The sequence below is a fragment of the Thermobia domestica genome, chromosome 10 (assembly GCF_964235325.1).
Source record: "Thermobia domestica chromosome 10, izTheDome1.hap1.1, whole genome shotgun sequence".
In the NCBI taxonomy this organism is placed as follows: Eukaryota; Metazoa; Arthropoda; class Insecta; order Zygentoma; family Lepismatidae; genus Thermobia; species Thermobia domestica.
In genome coordinates, this window is record NC_137463.1 from 140,385,393 (window position 1) to 140,398,171 (window position 12,779).

The 12,779-nt window shown below is 38.8% G+C and overlaps 1 protein-coding gene across 2 annotated transcripts in view; it reads right to left on the reverse strand.

Moving 5' to 3' along the window:
- Men-b (NADP-dependent malic enzyme b, mitochondrial) overlaps positions 1-12,779 on the reverse strand; it is a 1,138,140-nt gene that overhangs the window by 275,988 nt on the left and 849,373 nt on the right. The window lies entirely within an intron of this gene.

Genomic DNA, 12,779 nt, shown 5'->3' on the forward strand with positions numbered 1-12,779 from the left:
CGCTTTAACTGTGAAAATTTAAAGCACATGTTTTATTTGCATTAATAATTAGGTCATTTTTATTCCTGAAACTTGAAACTTCGTTCATTGCCACTTGGCAATTTGAAGCTAATTCAGTTTTATCTTTCCCACTAACTATTATATTTGTATCATCTGCATACAAAGTCACACAGGAAGTGTAAATATTTTCAGAAAAATCATTTATATGAAGAAGAAAGACAACTGGCCCTAGAATTGATCCGTGTGGTACTCCACAATTAATAATTTCTTAACTTGATACACATTTTTCATTTTTATTATTAATTATTCCCGTGATTTCAGTTACTTGCCTCCGATCTTTAAGATATGATTCAAATCATTTATTTGCTAAGCCTCTGATACCATAGCAAGTAAGTTTTTGTAGCAACACATTATGATTTATTAAATCAAAGTTGTTAGATCCAAAAATATTCCTATACATAATCCTTTCTCATCCAGCAACTTTCTGCAGGTTTCTAGAAAATGAAAAATTGTCTCTGCGCATAAAATAATTTTCTATTGGAAATGCTACTTCAAAACTATGCTTTACAGTATAATATATTTTCACATACATGTCGTTCATGTCGGTTAGCTCATACATATTACCCCATGTCTGCAAGCTAAACAAATAAGCAAAGTAACTAATATTTCAACTAAAACATCTCGTTATTATAGGCGTTTCATTGTTTTTTTTTCTATAGTTGTAGGTGTTCGTTTTAAAATGTTTATCTTTACAATTTGTGCTTCATGATCTGAAAACCACGAACAACTTCTGAATCATAATTCATGATTAATGGATTTACCAAAATCTGGTCAATGTTAAATAAGCGGTTCGTGGTCTGTAGCAGCCCGGTTGCAATGTTGCAATATCAAAGGTATGTAGTTACGCGCAAGTGTTTCCCTCCCCCAGCATTCTTGAGTTATGCAAAAAATATTCAGGAAATATGAAGAGGAAAGTCCTTTTTAAGCTCCATTTGTATATTTATTGATTTAAGTGTATTCTCTAATATTGATTTAATATATGTTTTATATACATGAATTTTATTAATTACAATCAATAGAAACCATATGTACATATATCAGAAGAATATTTTAATAAAATTAATATTTTTATTGATTACAAATAATGTAATTAGTTTGTGAATTTCTATATACAAATATCAATAAAATAAATGTTTGCATATACAATAGATCTACCCATCTGTTTTATAGGCAAAATAAAAAGGTTTGTTTGGTATGGATCATCTCAATATCGTTTTTGGTATAGCAGCAATAGCATGCTGAACATTAAGTGCGGCCTTTTGCCCCGCTTTACTAGAGAAGAAATACCTCCTCCAGTTTCCTTGCACGCGGCAACGTACCAAGAACTGACGAAACGTTGCCACGTTGGACCGCAATGGATATACGTTGTATTAAGAAGGATGCTGAACGAACATCTCCAGAAACGATAGATATGCGTCTGCCTACATCTCTGATAAAATCAAGGCTTCTAAAACCCCATGCCCCACTGGTCTCGATGGCTAATGGAGCAAAAATAAATGTCTCGAGGAGATTGTTGTATTTCCTTTCCTTTTCTGCCTCTCTACGTCTAGTAACTTCTCCAGCATTCATAACAGTCAATGGGAGGCTTGAATGGGCAAGTGTGTCCGAACATGTAAAATCCCATACAAATGATTTGCCTCTCATCCAAGGTATTATGTCATGCCGTCAGGTCGTTTACCATCAGAACGACAACAGCCTGACGGTTCACGAATGGAAGGAATTCCAGCCGTTGTGAGGGCTCGCAAAATGATGTCATTAACAGATGAATGTCTGGTGTTCCTGCCAATGCTCTTCATGCATGAGAGACCATGCATGCCGCGTTGGGTAACTTGATCACCGCAAGCTGGACAGCGATGTGGCTCACAAATATCTGAACCTAATCTTAGGGCGACAGAGATTCGAAATGGTTCATTACTCATATGAAGACCCAATGGTGCGGAGGGTATTGCATTCAACCATGTCCCAGCATGTAGGGATGAAGCAGCACGAATCCTAGCTTTATCCTCTGGAGCAATAACTGACTGTAAGAGAAGTTCATGAAAACGCGCTGCAATTGGTGTGTACGAAGATGCCTGAGAACCTCTTTTGTTAATTTCTGGAAGATCTGTATCTGTTAAATTTTTCCATTTGGTAGAGCCTTCTTGAACTGTGCCATCTGGGTCTAGGTGGTAACCTTGCAAAAGAAGAGCCTCGACTAAACGAAGAGATCCGTGGTAGGACGCTAAAAAGGAAGGAATCGCCATATCCACGGATCGCCGAATACCAAGACCCCATAATCTCACAGGTAAGGATGCTTGAATCCAAGATTCGTCACTTAAGGAGCAGTTTAAAATTGACTCCAGACCCATTTTAAGGATATGATCATATTTCTCCAGTAGTGGAGTCTCATTCCAAGATGGAAAGCATCGTAAGAAGTAGTTTAAACGAGGGATCGACAAAGAGGCACGTAGAAGAAAGAAAGCTGCATGGACAGAAATCGAGGTGAGACGGGACAAAAAATATTCTAACTTCGATATTTTGCTTAACAGGACATTGGTAAATGCTTCCTTTGTGAGAGCGGCGCCTAGAAGACAAGCATCCTGGTTAGTTAGAAGACGTATTCTTGGGGCAGCTTCGTCAATTTTTTTAAACAATAGGTCGAACTTGGCTTCATCTGACCCAAGAAAACCAACTTCACACTTTCAAAAATTCAAATGTAGGCCAAAGGCAGATGCCTTCTCATTTATTTGTGCTAGAGTTGAAAGAACTACATCAGGTTCATCAGCGATAGTCCCATCATCCAAGTACCAGATGTTTAATTCAGTGTTGATTGATTTCACTAAGGAATGAATGGTTATAGCAAAGAGTGCTGGGCCCACGGGATTGCCTTGTTGTACTCCTCTCTGGGATGAAATAGTGTCTTCACCCAAGAATAGATCACTGGGTTGAGCGTAACATTGGTAAACATATGGATAGATTGAAGGAAATTCATTCAACACTGTAGTGAGCATGGAGTCCCGGCGAAGCTCGTTAAATGCGTTGCGAAAATCCAGCTTTATGATAGCTTTAGAAGCATTGCGAATGGAAGAAAAATAAACTCGGGTTGCATGTACAGCTGCTTCGGCTCCGTTGGGAATACAAACACCAAGTTGTTGGGGAGACAAAAGTTCTTAAAATGCTCCCGTGTTCTGAAGCATAGAATTTTGGCTGATGTTCTGCGCCAGACATTACCAACTGCAGTAGGTCTAATTCCACCACATTTCTTTTTAAGAGCCGTAAGTTTGGCTCCGAAAAAAAATGGCCGAACTTCCAAGGGGACTTTTCATGAAATAATTAAATTGAATAGATCGCATAATGATTTTACGAGATTTTCCTTCGATTCAAGTACTTGACAGGATAGGAGATCTTTGAGAATCGAAGAGCGAAGACCATCGAGACCTCCCGCACTACCAGATGGAAAAGAATTAATAGCTACCTTAACTTCATTAATCGAAACTCCTTGGATGAATGATGATAGGATGAGGAGCTACCTTAACTCCTTGACAGCTCTTTGGGCTATCAGAAAGATTCGGTAAAATAAATTCACCAGGGTGGGCTGGATGCTTCTCCAATAGCGTTTCAAACACAGAAATGTCGGGGGTTGCAACAGTATCATCTGACATTAGTAGACGGACTGCTCCACGGATGTTACCATCTGCAAGTTTGTTTTCTACAATCTTAAGATTGGAAACATTCTGTTTTGGAAGAGATTTACTGATCTTTGTTGGATGCCAGGTTAAGGCGTCAATAGCTACATCACACCAAAGACGAACTCACTGTTTTACCCAGGATGTAAGATTTTTTACATTTTCTGATTTTTTTGGGAGCAGTTAGTGCAACTAATGGAAATAGAAAAAAGTTGATCCAATCTTTTTCGTCGTTTGAAATAGTTACTTGAAATAACACATCGGCAAGTGCATCAGCAACTGCAGCTCGAGCACCTCGAGGGACACAACTTAAAATATGTGTTGAGGACCTTAACGATATTAACATTTTGCCCAGGTTAGGCAATGTCAATTTCTGTGTGCCTTTATTGCGGTTCGAGATGTTGGTAATTGTAGTTTTATAATCAGGATAGCTATTATTATCAATATGACAACAGTCTTCGTCCCCATTTATAACCTGATGTTTTTTCCTATGTGTATAGCTAATCCTGTGGAATTCGCATAAGGTTTTCCACAGTGAGGACATGGTAACACATTCGTAGATTTAGTAGTAGTAGATGATTGGCCATTACTAGCCCTGCTAATGTTGGCAACTGAATCATTCCTAGTCGTATTAGATTTATCTGATTCGGTTGATTCAAACGATGGAATACTTTAACTGTCACTTGATGATTCCATTAGTTCGTATTGTATTTTTATATTCAATTAACTATCTAATTTACTAATTCACTATCATTGTTGGAAATAACGAATTTGAACCAAAGTTACAAGTGGAAAAATCATCAAATAAGAGTTAAATCAGTTTCCGAAAACAATTAGAGACGAAACACCACAACAATGTTTTTCCCCCACTAAACTGTTTATTTTCTTTTTTTCACACAACCACTATCAATGTACGTTTAAACACTATTTATATACAAAACTTATACGTTCATGCTATTGGACAAGAGATAAATCGAATATATAGCATGTGCTGTAAACCATGAATGATATCCTTAACCCAAAAAGAAGAAGAAAAAAGAGCAAGAAAACTGCATATATTCATTCACGCAGTTAAACAAAATTATTTAATTAAGTATACTATGCATTGTTTTAAAATGGAAGGTCTTTCTTCGTTCTTTTCGAGCTTCAAATTTTTCTATGACTTCATTGAAATTTGAAATGCTGCTCGCCAAGTTCTTCTGAATAGAAAGAATCTCTACTGCAAACATTTTTCGCTTTATTTTCTTTAGGGTACAGAAACACCTCTCTCCTCAGACAATATGCATTTTGTTAGCATTTCTTCGTGTGAATATAACTAACTAACTCTATGGGCTATGGAACACGAAGGTTCAATGCCGTGTTCACAAAAGCTCTCCACTGACTTCTACCCTTACCCAACTGGGTCCAGTTTCTACTTTGTATTCCTATTTCTGTGAGATCCATCTTAATATTGTCCTCCCATCTGCGCCTAGGTCTACCTAATGGTCGTCTTCCGTTTGGTTTTCCAGTCAAGACTTTGAAAGCGTTTCTACTTTCTTCCATCCTAACTATATGACCTGCCCACCTAAGCCTCCTAGACTTGATGACCCTAACAATGTTTGGTAAACCGTATAAATTATTTAGTTTCTCGTTACGAAGTTTTCGCCATTCCCCATTCCCGTTCCTCTTGGGTCCGAATATTCACTTCAGAATCTTGTTCTCAAATACTTTCAGTCTCAGAGTATGCGACCATGTTTCGCAACCATACAGAACAACAGGCACGATTATCGCTTTATATATTTTAAGCTTCAAATTCATTGAAAGAATTCGTGACGACAAGAGATTCTGAACTGATAATAACACGAATTCCCTGCTTTTAATAGACATTTAATTTTTTCGTGAATATGATTTTCGTCTGTTAATATTGATCCCAGGTATTTGAAGCTATCCACTTTAACAAAAGTATTATTTAATATTTTAACGCATCCATGATTTGCCGTATTACAGTCCCGACGCACTTCTATGTATTTAGTTTTCTCTGCATTTACTTCTAAATCCAAGTCACTGCAAATATTTTATAAGACCTCTTTGTATGAATATAAGGGACTAAAAGTCCATTTTCAGTAACTACATATTTTTGTCTGCCGTTCTGCTATAAAAAAAGCGTGAAATCTAAGATTTTTTTTCCTTCGAAAATGAAAAAAAAAAAAATAGTTTAACATTCCAGCAATTTACGCTAAAGAAAATAGATGAGTATTGAACGTGAATGATTTGAGATTAATTTTTTATGCTCTCTGCCGGAAATCGAACACGGGATTATGTGCACGAAAAACACAGAGCTAATCATTAGACCAGTGGTAAGACATTTTCTTCTTCGAGACCCGATCGGCCCCCACCCATTCGGAATAGGATATTTTTTATTTTAAAAATAAAATATATCCCAAAAATTTTCACTTTTGTATTACAAATGTAAAATAAAATCTATTGACTTCGAACGACCACCCTTCCCCAAACATTCAGCCTGGATCCGCCCCTGCTACCACCAGACACGTATTTGTTCTTTGTGAGTTTGTTTTGTGAATAACTTCTCTCTTCCAAGCGTCTATATCTCACTCACTCTATCAATTGAGTCAAGCGCTGCCAAGCGGAGGAATTCGTAACTACTACAGAAGCTGACTATATACCAGTTGTGGACAAAGGATCAACTGGAAGAGAGCAAAAAAAAAAAAAAAAAAACTGTGGTAGTAAGACACTCCAAGGGATGCAAGTTGGGAGAATCGCCATGAAAAATAAAGCGAAACGAGTTATCTTGTCTGTTATCCATAATTTTCTGGGTCACTGAAATGAATAGTGACGTACCCAATGACGCTGAAGTCGAAATTCGTCCCCATCGACAGATGATGAGGGGATGGTAGAACTGAAAAATAAAATGTCAAAAATTACTGAAATATTTGTCGAATTCTTAGTTTTGGGAGTCAGGAAAACGTTTTTAATAACTTTTGGAAACTAAATTGTACCCATTTCAAGTTGAGCTTTCTAATTGTATCAATTTGATTACATTCATATTTTGCAGTGGTGTAGACTGTTTCAATATTTCCGTTAAAAGCAGAGTATCTTCTGTATCTTTTCCAATAAACTGTCATTGAGGAGGAGCTCAGCCATGAGTGGTCATGTTAGCTCAATGCTAAACCATGGGATTTCAAATCGTGAGGTTTAGAGTTCCATTCCCGTTTGAGTCAATATTTTTTATATATAATGCTATTTTCCTCAATGTATGAATAATTATATAAAATAATTACATTAAAATAAATCAGTTTTTTATATATATTATATATACAGGATGTTTCAAAACAACACCGATAACGTTTGGAAGGTGATTCCTCACACCAAGATAAGACAAAAAGCATAGACCAACCTGGGTTCACAAATGCTTCCTTTTGGAGTTATAGGCTGCCGAAAACATGAAAAAATGAAATTTAAATGTCCATAACTTCAAAACTATAGGACCTACCGTAGTCCGGTCAAGACTTCACTTAGAAACTAATATGTGCTCTATCCAAAAATACATGTTTCAGAATCTTAAAATACTCACGAAGCAATTTTTATAGAGGTAGTTTGGCTACAGTCATATAATTTGAAGTACTCTCCAACAGCCTCTCTAAACAATGTTGCAGAAGTACCGTAGGATTCTGAAACATGTACGTTTGGAGAGGGCACATACTAATTTCTAAGTGAAGTCTTGACTCGACTACGGTAGGTCCCATAGTTTTTAAGCTATGGACCCTTAAAGTTTATTTTTTATGTTTTTGGCAGCCTATAACTCCGAAAGGAAGCATTTGTGCACCCGGGATGGTCTATACTTTTTGTCTTATCTTGGTGTCAGGAATCACCATTCAAACGTTGACGGTGTTGTTTTGCAATACCGTATATATATATATATATATATATATATATATATATATATATATATATATATATATATATATATATATATATATAGATATATATAGATATATATATTAGGGTGTAACTTACATAAGGTAATTTCGTGTTAGGATACGTACACACGCGAAGTGTATTCTATTTGACCGGAAATACGCACTAGGGAAATAGCAACTCTCTACGAGAACATTAACTCGTGCCGACGTGACGACAAAGTCATGAAATGACGTTTCCACATTATAGTCTAGAATCCAACCGTGAAAACGGAGAAACCAAAACAGACAGAGAAACGAAACTTTGCACACAGGAACTACAGAAAGGAAGACACCTGCCCAATATTGACGAACATGACCGGATGAACAGTATGGCCGGATGGCTAACCCAAGAGAAAGTTATGTTCTGCAAATCGAATAACCTAAATTGGATATCATCATTGGAAGCAGCAGTGAAAACAAAGACAAACAAGATGGTAAACGAAGACCACTATTGCGAACTTTACGAAAAATAACGTGAAGCATGTGTTAAATGCAAACGCTGTTGACGCAGACAGAGGTGAGGTACTAATGCTGTGTACACCTGGAATTAAATATTGACAAGAACTGTTTACCCTGACTCCAAGCCTAGAAGGGTCCGTTGAACAGTATTGTTATCAACAGAAGAGAAAATTTGAGTTTGGAAAACCTACAATAACTCGGAAAAGATCACTGGTGCAGTATGGTTTAAAACATATAATGCAAGGTGGTAGAGCATTCGGAGCAGTACTGTGGTTATGTGAGATCGATAAGTGACGTACTGTCCGAGATATTCGGTTTCTTCTCAAAGTCGCAAATTGTGGTTTGTAAAAGATGGCAACGCTGCACAGTGGGCTGGAATCCTAACAACTCGGTCAAAATATGAAAACAGCGTGCAATTTGCATGATTTTCTATACTTGGAGTTTTCGAGGTCACTGATACCGATCATTTCGCAGGTGTGCGTAACCTAACACGAAATTACCTTATAGAAGGGACACCCTAATATATAGGGTGATTCCGTTAGTCCGTACCAGGCCTTTAAATCGAAAACGGTCCGAGATATGTACAAACTGAAAAACACGTATCCCATTAGTTGCAAAGGACAACAGAGCGAAGTAAAAAGTTTCGTCCCAGGGTCCCCCGCAGGGTCCCAGACGGGGTCCAACTCAAAATTGTCAAATGGAAAGAGGGGTCAAGTGGTATATCGCTTGAAAGCTCTTGTAAAAAGAAAGAAGCTACAACAAGTCCCGATTCGTTACGATCACCCTATGCAACATGGCGGCGGGTCAAAATGTCATCAAAAGTTGCATTGAAATGAATGTGAGAAAACACATATTCCAGTGGAATTGGCGGTAAAATGGCTGGACAGTGCCCGGTAGCCCTGGAGAGTTGTGGTGTTCATCATAAAAACACATCAGCGAGTGGTGCACACAGCCGAAATATTGAGTCAATGACACTAGTCGGTCAGGAGAAAACAACTGTTTTCACTTTGCTTGCACAGAATTCTTCGAGATGTGGAACGAGGCAAGCATGCTCTACCAATGTTTCCTGCATCTGTTTTGTAAGAGGTTTGGGGCTCTTCCCAGATTTTGACCTTGGTGTCCGCACAGGATGTGTGTTTGAAAGCCCTTTGTCGGTAGTTGTGATGTTGCTTCTTAGGGTGGCCTCTCCCCTCCCAGACCTCCGAAACTATGGGATCAAGGAAATTGAACACTGTATCCTCCCGACTGGCTAGTGCAACGGATGAAATATTTCGGCTGTGTGCACTACGCGATGATTTGTTTCCATGATGCACACCATAACTTTCCAGGGTACAGCAATTATATGGAACATTCCCCTGGGACATGTTGTTTTGCACCATTTGCCCGCATTCAGCCCAGAACCCAAAACGGCGGTATAAATAGATCTGTATTCTGGACTTGCCGTGTGCTATCCAATGACGTATAAATCTTGCCAATCCCCGAGTGTCACGTTGCGACCCTCTCCGCGTTATTGTGTTATTTCCGTTCGAGAATGCATTTTCCCCTCAATTCCCGACCTAGGTTTGAATGATGTCACAGCCTGGTTCGTCTGTATACCTATCTTAAGCTCAGTGTTCCTCAGTAACAACAGGCGAATAATGGGATTGACGCAAGGTTCCAGCCCTGTCCTTACCTGCCCTTTTCTTCCATATGCGTCGTGTAGAAGTGAAATTCATGAGATATTAATGTCGTGAAGCGTAAAACTTCAAATGAAATACCGAAATGAATAAACATACACATCATTGATAACGATTACTGCAACTGGATTGTGCTGTTTGCTGGTTTATGTTTATTGTACAAAACATACGCCTTTCGAGAGAAACAGTCGCAGACAACCTTGAATTGAAAGGCACGAATGTGAGGTACGCTGGAACACAGTTTGTTCCACAGTAAGTTGAGCAGGCTTTGCTGAAGGGTCGTTAGTACGAATTGTAGTGAAGTACTTGTGCTGTGCAAACGTAATACACGCTACGAATTGAGAGGTAGGTAGGTAGGTAGATGTGTGTGTGTGTGTGTGTGTGTATGTTAGAAGGCTTCCACTTCATTGTAGAAGGTGGCACGTACTACCCTAATATCATGTGTTAGTGCAGTGTCGGCTAAAGATAGCATTGTATTGGAACAATGCCATAAACGAACGGGGAGGCATTTGACATGTTAATGGTGTTAGGAGAATGTAGGCAAAACTATAGAGTTGCAGCCCGAATTTATAACGCAAGGTTCCCACAGCGACAATTAATTTCCCATAATGTACTTCGACGGTTAGCAAATCGTCTGAAACAAACAGGGCGCATACCTCCTCAATATGGAGGTTACAAACATGATCCAATTGTAGATTACCACGATGTCGTTATTGATGTTTTGGCTGCTGTCGAAGTACGTCCTAATGCATCCTCAAGAGATATTGCCCGGGATCGCGGAATTATTCAAACAAGTGTACTGCGTATACTGTGGAAGCATAAACGCCACCCGTATCATATCTCCTTGTGCCAGGTGATAACAGATGCCGACCGTAATAAGCGCCTCCAGTTTTGTAATTGGGCCCGTCAGAAATTGAGGATAAACCCAACGTTTTTCAGTATGTACGTGCTGTGGACAAAGCAATATTTACAAGTGATGGTCATGACAACCTACACAATGCGCATTATTGGGCTGGGGAGAATCTGCACTGGACACTACAGATCGACCGACAAAGACGTTGGAGAATCAATGTGTGGGGTGGTATCATTGCAACACATGTAATTGGGCCCTGGTTTATTGATGGAAATTTAACGTCGGCTCTGTTCCATCAATTCTTGATAGAATATCTCCCACAACTGCTGGAAAACATCCCACTTCATGTGCGGCGTAATATGTGGATGCAATTGGATGGTTGTCCAGCACATGCTGCTCGTATATGCAGAGGTGCAATAAATACTTTATTTCCGCACCGTTGGTTAGGAAGAGGGTCCAATACTCCTTTCCCTCCTCGTTCTCCAGACCTTACATGCATGGACTATTATTTCTGGGGTCGACTCAAGAAGCTTGTTTACACGAATAGACCAACTACACCAGAAGATATGAGTCAACGTATAATGACCGCATTTCGAAGCATAGGAGAGGCAGAGCTTGAAGCTGTGGGCTATAATTATTATCGCCGTCTGGACCCTTGTCTTGCTGTACATGGACGACAATTTCGGTAAAACGTGATGTAAAACGTGCTGTGTGAAGTGCACATCTGTTACATAACGGACAGCAGCCGTCTCCAAGGTAAATATGATATATCCTTTGTACGTTATGCGATGGTAAATTAATTCTTCGAACAATGTTAGACATTTCAATATAATACGCTTACCTGTCCACCATAACGCTTCCATTTCCATATTGTGTATGTTACCAGTGTTGACTACGAGACGAGACAAGCCAACACTTTTCAGTAGTGTCACGAAAGAGGACTGAACAGTCTCTGTAGTATTGTACCCGGAAAATGTATGTTACCAAGGAAATATAGCTATTCAAAATGTTCAGGGTCTTCCATTCAGCACAATCAAACAACTGCTACTTTGGAAGTGGACTCTGCCTGGATATCTAGAACTGGTTACCGTGATATGTTGTACTGCTGAAATAATGAGACATTTGTTTTTCAGTTTTTACGTTTGGCTGCCCGTTTCAGGTTTATAGGGGTGGCCATATTGTTTTCAATGCATATTTTGATGACATTTTGACCCGCCGCCATGTTGCATAGGATGATCGTAGAGAATCGGAACTTGTTGTAGCTTCTTTCTTTTTACAAGAGCTTTCAAGCGATATACCACTTGACCCCTCTTTCCATTTGACAATTTTGAGTTGGACCCTGTCTGGGACCCTGGGACAAAACTTTTTAATTCGCTCTGTTGTCCTTTGCAATTAATGGGATACGTGTTTTTCAGTTTGTACATATCTCGGACCGTTTTCGATTTAAAGGCCTGGTACGGACTACCGGAATCACCCGATATATATATTGTATATATACTTTCATATAATCATTTCAAGACAGGTAATTATTATGTTTAAAATATAGCATCTGAGATGTGGTGCGTGTTGACCAGAAGTGCCCACAAAGGGGGGCTATGACGCAAACTGCGTCATTGAAATTTTGGGGGGGGGGTAAAATCTATATAAATATGTTTGAGGGGGTGTAAAAATTAATCGAAGAAGAACACCTACGGATAGACAATTGGGGGGTGCGTCATGGACATAAGGGGGGGAAGCACCACTGGTGTTGACAGAACGAAGGTATATTAGGGATGTTAAATACAAATTAAGTAAAACGTGTAATGGAAATATGTAAATGTGTGCTGTGTATTTGTCTGCAGCTATTCGTCATTACGTTCCACAGCTGCACGGAAATTACTTCTCAATATTCTCTTTGCATCATGGGATTTACGTTCATAATATAAAATTATAAACGTTAAATATAATACTTTGCGTCTGGTGTTTAAATCACTGCTAAAATTGTGTATTAAAACAAACGCACTTTTTTTGTCTAATGCGTTGTTTTCAACCTTGTTTACTTGACTGCCACTTCGTAAAATTCGTATACTTCACGCCACCATTCCTCGTACTTTTTACTCTAGGCCATACT